At 39.2% G+C, this 10147-nt stretch overlaps 1 long non-coding RNA gene across 3 annotated transcripts; it reads left to right on the top strand.

The window, feature by feature from the left end:
• Nucleotides 1-2758: 2758 nt before the first annotated feature.
• Nucleotides 2759-5983, top strand: LOC125553743. Of its 3 annotated transcripts, XR_007304179.1 has the most exons (7): nucleotides 2759-2934; nucleotides 3054-3144; nucleotides 3333-3399; nucleotides 3488-3544; nucleotides 4317-4563; nucleotides 4800-4893; nucleotides 5639-5983. It is a non-coding gene; the product is annotated as an uncharacterized LOC125553743 (long non-coding RNA). The 3 variants fall into 3 exon arrangements; XR_007304180.1 differs by having other exon boundaries at nucleotides 2759-3144; nucleotides 5807-5983; XR_007304178.1 differs by having other exon boundaries at nucleotides 2759-3144.
• The last annotated feature ends 4164 nt before the right edge of the window (nucleotides 5984-10147 follow it).

Below are 10147 nucleotides of genomic sequence, written 5' to 3'. Positions count from 1 at the left end.
TCACAAACTTTGACCGTATTTATATGAAAAAATATAAACATCTGTCATATTAAAGTTATACAATATGAAACTTTAAGTCATGACATCTATTGATATTGATTTCAGATTTTGAATATTGGTATTTTTTTCTATAAAGTTGGTCAAATTTTACGAGGCTTGACTTCAGTCAAATCTTATATGCAAATTAAAAAAGGACCGAAGGGAGTATCGATCAGTAATTTTTTATGGTCACGGTAAAAAGGCCTCACACATGTGGCCCAGCCCCGCACTCCATGCAACCTCTCCTCCTCTTCTCGTCTCTCCTCTCCCTCGCCGCCGCTGCCGCCGCGGCCACTGCTTCTCCATACCCTGCCTCGTGTCCCCTCCCCCTATGCGATGCTAGCCACACCGCAGCCACTCGTAAAACGGCGACGATGAGGAGGCTCGGCCCTTGGCGCAGACCCACGTCGGAGGCATGGAGGCCCGGGCTCTCGCAGCCTCTGTGGTGTCCAGTGCTCCGGCGAGTTCTCTGGGGACCACATGGCGGGGAACTGGCGCGGCTTCCAGTCGTGGGTTCCGGTGACTCAAAGCCGTACATCTGAGCTGCCGCCTCCAGCTCATTTATTCCATATTCCGCCTAGGGCTTCACCGCCATCGCAGATCCCTCCTTCTGGTTGCTGCCACGTTTGTCTGCTACGGGTCCTCCGTGTTCGTGACTGCTGTGTCGACACCGAGAGAATTTCTTCATCCGTCAGGTATTACTCCTAACACATGCTTCTTTCGTTTTGGGGGTCGATCAGGTTTCCCTTGTTGGCTGCCAATTTCACGAGTGTTGTCACCATGCTGGTGCTACTTTGGGGTTGGTTATGCTAGTGGTAGGGCTCTAAGCTGGGTTAAATTTCAGCACGGCCCCTGTTTTTTTGTAAGCAAGAACCGTTGAGCCTAATTGAAATAGTGCTAGATCGTTGGAGCAAGCTACATCCGTTAGGTTCCTTCAAGGAATTAATCAGCTGGTGACCCAGTGTTTAGCGTCGGCCTATGATGCAAAATTTGTTAGATTTGGTTCCTGTGTAATTTTTATTTATCCAGTAAAAATCAGGTTAGTGTTGCCCCGAGAGGAAAATAAACCACCCACAAAGATTAATGACATGGCCCGTGGTGTTACCCAATTTGGTGCATGCCAAGGAAGGAAGTCCTGTTTTTAGACCTGATCTTGTAATTACTTTGGTGCCTGCCCAGAATAACAGTGTGCACATGTGGTAGGTACAGTAAGACAACTAGGTACTGGAAAAGGAATAAGCAGGTTATGAAATTCCTAACAGCTCTTTCTGTGTTGATCAAATTGGTGATATGTGCTAGCTGGGTAGTTAACAAAGATTCTCTGGTACTCTTTATGTGAAGTGCGTGTTTCTCAGCGTCATTACCTCGTGTGTTTCCGGTCTCTTCGGCTTTACAAATGAGATGGCCGGCATCTCCAGTTCAGGTTGGCCGCTTGGTCATGTGCGGCTGTATAGATGGTTGTTCTTGTTGTGCTGATGTTCATGGATTTGTTGTTGATGTTAACCCGCTTATAGCCTGTTCGTTGTTATGTCACGTCAAGGTGTGCTCTCGTTGTCATGTTTTATTCAATTATTATGCTGGTCTGTGTGGTCCCTTGGTGTGTTCTAAGGCCAACCTGCAGCATGGCTGTCTCACGAGCTCACCGTTGCATGGTTTGATCTGATTTTGTGTGGTTCTAGCCGGTGCTTAAATTTTGTCCACATATTTATGGCTGAAGCCCACACATACATACTCATGGATTTGATTTTGCGCTATGCCCTTGTGAACAATCAAGTTATTAGGTGAGAATTGATTCGTGGCTCTTTCTTTTTTTGAATTGGTTGTTATGTGGTTCTTGGGGACTCAAACTCTGTTCCGTTTTTTTTACCTCCTATTTATGGACTCACTTTTGTTAGGGAGTTGATTGAGGACCAAATGGGTATCTTGTCGCTCATCTCCGGCAAGTCAGGCGTCAGTCTGTCCATGGCGGAGCAGAGAATGCTGCCGGGATCACCGTCCTCGTCACAAGTGACCACAACCCACCCAACCGACCGTAATTCTTTGTTCTTGCATTGCATTGCAACCTCATGCTTGACTGCACATCTTGGTTGTGTGATGTGATGGGAACATATATTGGGTATTTGTTTTGTCATATGATGATGATCTCTTTCCAACAAGTAGTCACACTAATTAAATTCAAAAATCTGTTGGACGGCTCTCAACTTTGCAGCTTCATGGTGTACGATTAAAATTTGGCATTAGACAAAACAAAGTGTGATCTGCCTCTCTAAATTTCTTCGAATTCTGAAGTAGTACCGGATTGAGACGGAGCTAATGTGAAATTAGCTTTTCTTGAAAAGTGTGCAGCGAAGATTGTGTTAATGCATGAGGTAGGATGCGGCACATGTATGGATCCTGAGACAACATACCCTCTTCTATGTGTTGTTTCGGGATGCTTATATGCATACTTGCTAAAAGAACTATACATGTTCTTTTCTTATAAAGTTCAGATCTGACAACCAAGAGAACAGTACCCATCAGCTAAAGATGCAGTACGAAGATAACCCAGTAAAAAGTACTCAATTCTTCATGCCGATTTAAAAAAAACAATGAACCAGTCCCTCCTTTTAAATTGGTTGCTTTGCTATACTGCTAGGTTTGAAGGCGGGCTAGGTTCAATTTTTTAAGATGAGCTAGGTTTGATGATGCACCTTAAGCAATAGTTTATGAATCTGCCAATTATTGTGGCTGGCTGTGACATTCTTAAATGAGAAGTAGACAGGCCTTGTATAAGATGCATTATACAGTTCTAATCAAGTAATTATGGACATGTGCAATTACAGGGCAAGCCCTTTGGTGTGCTAAATGATTAAATGTTGTTATCTAACCGAATCACTTGGAACTTCTGTGCAGAAGGTTATTTTTCCCTTTAAACAAATAAATGTCAGCTCATAACATATGACGATGCTATCCTAACTGGCTAACTAATTTGGCTGTATGAAGTTGTATATTTGAGCTGCGGGTGTTTGTTGTAGTGCATGGAGTTTATCGTGATGGCCCTTTTGAGTCTCCCCTTTCTGTTCGAACTTCAACAGAAAACTAACCAAGATTATCAGGCATGATATGGTAAATTTAAATTGTCAATTTTAAACTTCATACTATAATATTTTACATCTGATTGGTGCTCATGTCTATGTATTCTAACATTTTATTTGCTTGACATCCTTCAAGTTCAAAATAAACTATGAGTCATTGATGACATTACTGACTGTCTGTGTTGTATTATAGGACTAACTATAAGTAAACCTTTTCAGGTCAGTGTATTGTGATGTTAGCATGCCCCCTGAAGGACTGCGGGAGTTCTTGCCACGCTTAATACAAGTATATGATTTTCCTCGTCCAAGCTAATGCTGCTTAATCTTTCCCCTATTTACAGTTTTAACATCTGCCTTTTGTATTTATTTCCTAGACTTTGGTGTCAAACATGGTCTACACTGACGATGATCAATCACTTGTTGATGCTGAGGTGTGGTAAATTTCTTTATATCCTACATGTCTCAGCTGGTTATTGTCTGACAGTGGCATGCTCTGATAAATATTATGTGTTAGCCGCACACCACTGAGATTCCATGCTCTTTCTTACAGGATGTAAAAGATAGGAATCAACAAAAATGTCCATTTTGGCTTACTAATATATTTCCATGGCATATGCCCGATGTCAGACCTCTTATTAAGTGCTTTCGACTTACTTGACTGTATTTTAGTTGCTCGTGATTCTGCTTTGTCCTAGAAAGCAAACAATGCAAATTATACGGATTTTATGATTCAGTTCATGTTCATCACTTGTCCATCCTTGGTACAACATTACATGCAAATATACTCAGTTGCTGTGTGTAAAGAAGTTCATTACAAATTCGATAAAAAATAAGGGGTATCTCACCACGAAGGATTGCTTTATGATCCTTTGTTCTATTTTCTGTTCTTTGTCTAACTGATAACCTGGTCTGTGTCTAACTGATAACCTGGTCTGTATCTTATTATTTGCTAGCTAGCTCTTTCTCTTGCTGCCAATTTCTTTGCTTTACATTGTCATTTTTTTAAATACTAATTATACATGTGAAGAGAATATGCAGTATAGAAGTTTTACATGCAGATCTTCTTGATTTTATATCATGCGTTTATGTGCTTTGGTTTACGTTTCCGCAAAGAAGAAGAAATATTCAGTTCTCTGCGCGAAGTTTAAAAAATACAATTAACCAGTCCCTCATTCTAAATTTGTTGCTTTTGTCTTCTGCTAGGTTTGAAGACGGGCTAGGTTCAAAGTTTTAAGATGGGCTAGGTTTCACTAGCGTGTGCCATCGACTTGGTCTCAACCATCTTAGGGCAACCCGTCGCTCTAGGGAGATGGCGGTCCCTTTGACGGCCTCCGGGCTCGGCTCAGTGATTGGGATCGGTCATCGTTGCTGGCGGTGAAGGTGGTATGGAGTTTTGACCATGGAAGAGCCCGTACAACTCAGAAGGCAAAGTTGGGAAGCTCCTACAAAGGTAAATGCTTTGGTACATGCATATAGATGCTTGATCATTTATTGTGAATTATTGAGAAATAAAGAAATAATGCGCTCTTGAGATTTGTTTGTTGTGAAAGGTAAATTATTGTTCTAGATTTGCACAGATACCATCCATTATATACCAATGTGTTCACTTCTGTACTGCTGCAGGCTATGGCATTAGGCCATTAGTATTACATGTTGTGTGGTCTGACTATTACAATGCATATCTAGAAGTATCTGTGATGAGGTAGCTAGCCTGAAAGTGGATCTACCGCGTGCTGCTCCTGTCCCCTCTCCCTCAATTCATCCTCATGGATCTGACAAGGTGACTGTCTCCTTCTCTGCTCTCAATGCCTCTAATTTGTTACTTAAAATTCAACTATTTCTCTGTTTCTACCTATTGCCTCTGTTGCTCTGTCAATGCAATGGCTTAAGCCCCCAGGTAGCTGCATAATTCATTCATGTCATGCGTTAAACAAATCGATTCTACTCAATACCTCTTAACCACTAATTGAACATAAATATAGACTGATTATTACTGCTTAAATAAATCACCAAATGTATCAGCATGATTGCCTGTGCTCAGACAATAATATTTATTTCATGTTAATCTACAAATGTTCTTTACCACATGAAGATTTCACAATGGATTGCTTACTACCTTGGTTTTGTTCTGTAACATAAGTTACATGACACTGAAACATGCATAGCCCACATAGTTTCTTTTCATGTATAATTGTTTCTTTTGTTCACTGAATGCTTCATTACTAAATCTCTACATTTGTGCATATCTTCTATCTGACCTAACACACGTGTACTACATATTGCCATGAGTTTCAAAAATTAGATGTTCCTAGAGATATTCCAAATTTGATTATCTATGCATATTTGATGACCAAACTTCCTTCTAAGAAAAAAAACCCAGCATCTATCTCAGTTACTTCCCTTTTATGTATAGTAGGTACTTTCATTAAGTGCATGCTTGATTAGTAAAACTTTACATTTACACATATGTATCTTACCTAAGACATGTCTACTACAATCCTGATTTTTCTATGGGCATTGAATAGTGAGCGACGGAGGCTGTGTATCATGAGGTCGTTCGGCATGGATAGGGCTCGTCATGCGGCACCGTCCTCCCGACCTCCTTCCCATCATAGCCTTATGGGAATTGGCTTACAAAGTGATTCTATACTTTAAATTATACCCTTTCTTAATATATGTGCTTGTCCATTCAGGTTTATCTTCGCTTGGAATTGGTGGAAGCAATTTTATCCCCCATTTTCTTTCTCTATGTTCTGTTTTCTAAGCAACATAAGTGGTATCAATAATATGTGATACTTGTGCATTTCTATCTTTAGGCAGGACATCCTTTTCACAACAAGAGATGAAAATGCTCCTATTGTACCTTCGCTTTTATGTTGCGTGTGTTGCTTTTGAACAATTGTCTTTTATGCCGCCATTCATGTAAACTACAAGGACATATTAATATCTATGACTCCTAAGGCTGATTCATGGTATGAGTGTGTTGCATTTCCACCGTTCTCTTATTGCTGACCATGTAATAACATTGTGAACTACACCCAACAACGTGAAAGGGGCGCCTCCTACCTGGCACCGCCCAGCTTTGTCTCAGGCGGCGCCACCGGGTGGCGCCCCAACCACTAGTGACCAAAATTGTTGATGGCCTGAGAGGCTTCCTAGCATGCTGAGTTATAATGTATCTAAATGAGTAGCATGTAGCAAGACAAATAAAAGGGACACAATTTTCTCTATTTTTATTGAAGACACTTATGCAACTCCTACTTTGAAATGATCAAATGAAGGAGACTATATAATAAGATCAACAAAATCAGAGACAAAAATCATAAGTTCACAAGACAAGATCAACGCACTAGCAGCTGCGTTAGCCTAGGGCAAATCGGCTAGTTTTTGTTCTTTAGGGATGACACATGATACCCGTATCTAGCTTACCTCATGGGCATAATCTTTTTCCATTTATAAACCCACTAGTAAGCTTGCACGTGCAAGTGCACGTATAGACTGTCATCAATTAATTACCAAGATAATAAAATTAGGCATGCAATGGGTGTCTTGACTAATATAAATATAAACACATTACAAGCCACTTAATGATAGACACAAAGGAAAAGAATCGATATATCTTTTTACAGTATCATTAGGAAATACGACATTTAGCGAGCCTGTGCAACTTTAGTGAGAACATAAATCACAAGGAATTAATAAATGGAGCAAACAATCATCTCACAATAACAAGCATCGTGGATCAAGAAGCTTCTCATAGTGAGACTGTATCATGTCCAATAACTCATGGATAGCCTAGATCCTTAGGCTAGGAGAAAATAATATAAGTGGACGAAAAATGAAAAGATCTCAACATGTGGAAGCATGGCACATCCTAGAAAAATGGGAGACGTAAATCTACAAAAAAACATTAACAAACATATAAGATTGTAAGAAGAACATCATAAGTACTCCCTCCGTTTGAATGTTATTACATTCAATATGTGAGTATATCGGTTGTAATAACATCTTATATTGTGGGACATAGGTATTAGTAAGTTTCATGATATTGTAGCAAGACAAGTTTCTACATCACCAACCCATCCACACTTCCAATCAAATCCAACAAGAGCATGAGAACAATTCACTTTCTTAGAGTGAATGAATTGTGCTTCTACCATAATTTCTAGTGGTTCACAATCCATCCACATATTTATCTATTCCAAATAGATGTATTTCTAACTATTACATGGTTAAAAATGGGATTCCTCATGCACTCAAATTTATTTTACGTTATGAAATAAAATATGATCTCTGAAAAATCACCCTCTAACTATGGAATCAACCCAAAATTTATTCCATATCTAAGAAAATGCATCAAGTCCATAGAGCACTTCTGAATGAAAAATGTCTTATTTTCATTATGCAGTTTGAACCACAAGTGCATTATGAAAGTAATATTTTCAAGCTAAGAATCACATCATCGCTAAATTAGGCTGATATTACCAACAAACTAATCCATGTAGCTTGCTTTACCTCTTAGAAACATGAGAGGGGAACCATCACTCTTTTTTGGCTGAGTTTCAGTATCTTTCTAAATCATGCATCAACAGTATGGAAAATCAAAAACCAGGTTTTTCTTAACCATGCATTGACTAAATGAAACGAAGGGAAGGAAACAATCAAGCCTGCAAACATGGAAGCTCAAATGGATATGTCTGAAGCGGCATAAAAACAAGGAATGAAATCAGCCAATGCTCTGAGGTAGGAATTAATCAGGTGAGGTTCTATGTTGGACATGGTTACTTCGGCAACACAACAAAGACAGTATTATAATATATCAGTTTGCATTTTAGCTTTTGAGTTACTGATTCAGAATGAAGTTATAAACTGCTGTCAGATATATTAGCAGTCAAAAAATGTCAGATATGGTCTCCGCTCAAAGAGATGAAACCTCAACAAGATACATAAATGAATCAGGACAATTAAATTAGATCGAACCTCATTGTGAGATAGGAAGTAGCTTCTGTAAAAAAAACTGAAATTTGAAAGGCGGTGTATGATATAAAAGGTTGCGCTGGATTTTTAAAAAGAAGAAACAGTGTGGAACATGAAACATTAACCATCACCAGTACAATATGTCAGCAACAAACATGAATATGAACAGAGATGTCAAGTGCCCAATAAATGGTACTCCCTCCTTCCCAAAATATAAGGCGCGGTTTGACTTTTTCGGTCTTCGTTGCACAACTTTGACTATGATTTTTATGTATTATATGTCTATAAAATCAGTATACATAAATATGAAATAATATTGTTTTGCAAGACAAATACGACAATGCCATTTATACATGTTCAATCTTTATACTTTGATATATATTAGTGGTCAAAGTCATGCATCAAAGACCATAAAAAGTCAATCGCGCCTTATATTTTGGGAAGGAGAGAGTATCTTACTAATTACTCCAAGGTGCCCATAAGGCACATCATCTCTTACCTTTTCTGGTTCCAATAGGGAATATAAGAATTTTATTCAGTAGCTTGTAGCAAAGTAGAAGTACGAACTAATAACAACAAAATTAGGGCGGACAATTGATGCAATATATAAACCTAAGACAACCCACATATATCACCTCATACTAAGATTGGTACAGCAACAATATTAAATTATTGTCAGGTAATATTTGTTTGAGAAGAGACTCAAAATATCCTATGGACCTGATGCTGGTACAAGTTAAGTTAAAAAAGGCTTATATAAGTATGCAGACTCAACTTGTTTGGACTACCTAGATAACATATATCTAAATATCCAAACTTCCATCAACGGCATGAAAGCAGTTCAAGCAAACAAAATACAAAAAACACTATTTTATGTCCATTTTAAGTCATGATTCCTTAGTTATGCATCTCACTACAGTTGCACTATATTCAAGGAGAGCCCACTTAATATAACATGAATGGATGCATTTATTAGTTCGTAACATACGAACCACAGGCATGCATGGTTTACCGCAAAAACATCTGCACATGTCTGCATAAATTGGGAACCAAACAAATTAGTGGGAACAAATCAAATAGACATGCTTTAGCAAGAGTTTTAGATATGTGATATAACTCTATTAGATTCAAATCCAATAAGAAGAAACCATTTGACCAGGAAGTCATAAATGAGGAAATGAAACGAATCCAAAATTCTGCCTCTGGATATATCATCAGTGTTTTGGCAGGTTGCAACCTGCAAGTATCAAAGACCACACTAAGACATATCCCCTTTCTTGCTTCTTTCTTGCATGGAAAATACCCTAGCATGCTGACATGTTAATAACTTAAAGTTATGCGGATTCGAACCATTCAATTAGTTGACTTGATTAAACAACCAGAATAAGGGATCCTATTTTCTGTTGCAAGAGTCTGATTTAAATTGCAACAAAATTGTTGAGACGATAGATCGTATGTGAAGGAGAACTTATCCGACGTACCCATTCGGCAGTAACGGCGAACCCGGCTACATCAGAACCTCATATGCCTCTTATTCCTTGATGTGCTTCATCATCCCCTATATCAAAATCATGAGAACGTTAAGGCATTTCCACAAGCACCTGTCAAGCACTGACAAAAATTATACAAACTGATAGTATTTTTCATAATGTTGCAGAAACACCCACAATAAAAAAATGTTGCAGAAATACCAAGCACATTCCTACAAAAATAGAGACTGATCTGACATAGGCATCAATCATCACTATCGTTGTATTCGAGGAGATGGGGTCGTCAAGAAAGAGTAATCTGCTTACAACCACAACAGCCCACATGGAGGCGACCTGGAGCGGAGACAGAGATGAGCTGCAGTTCCTCCTTTCACTTCCTTGGCCGGGAAGCAGAGGCCGTGATGACTACTTTTATCCACTGAGCAGCATGCCCACCGTGGTTGATCGGCCTAGGCAATAATGCCTACTCCATCTTGGCCGGGAAGCAGAGGCCGCGATGACTACTTTTATCCACTGAGCAGCATGCCCACCGTGGTTGATCGGCCTAGGCAATAATGCCTACTCCAT

Source organism: Triticum urartu, chromosome 4, assembly GCF_003073215.2.
Source record: "Triticum urartu cultivar G1812 chromosome 4, Tu2.1, whole genome shotgun sequence".
Taxonomy (NCBI): Eukaryota; Viridiplantae; Streptophyta; class Magnoliopsida; order Poales; family Poaceae; genus Triticum; species Triticum urartu.
This window is presented reverse-complemented; position numbering and strand designations above follow the sequence as displayed.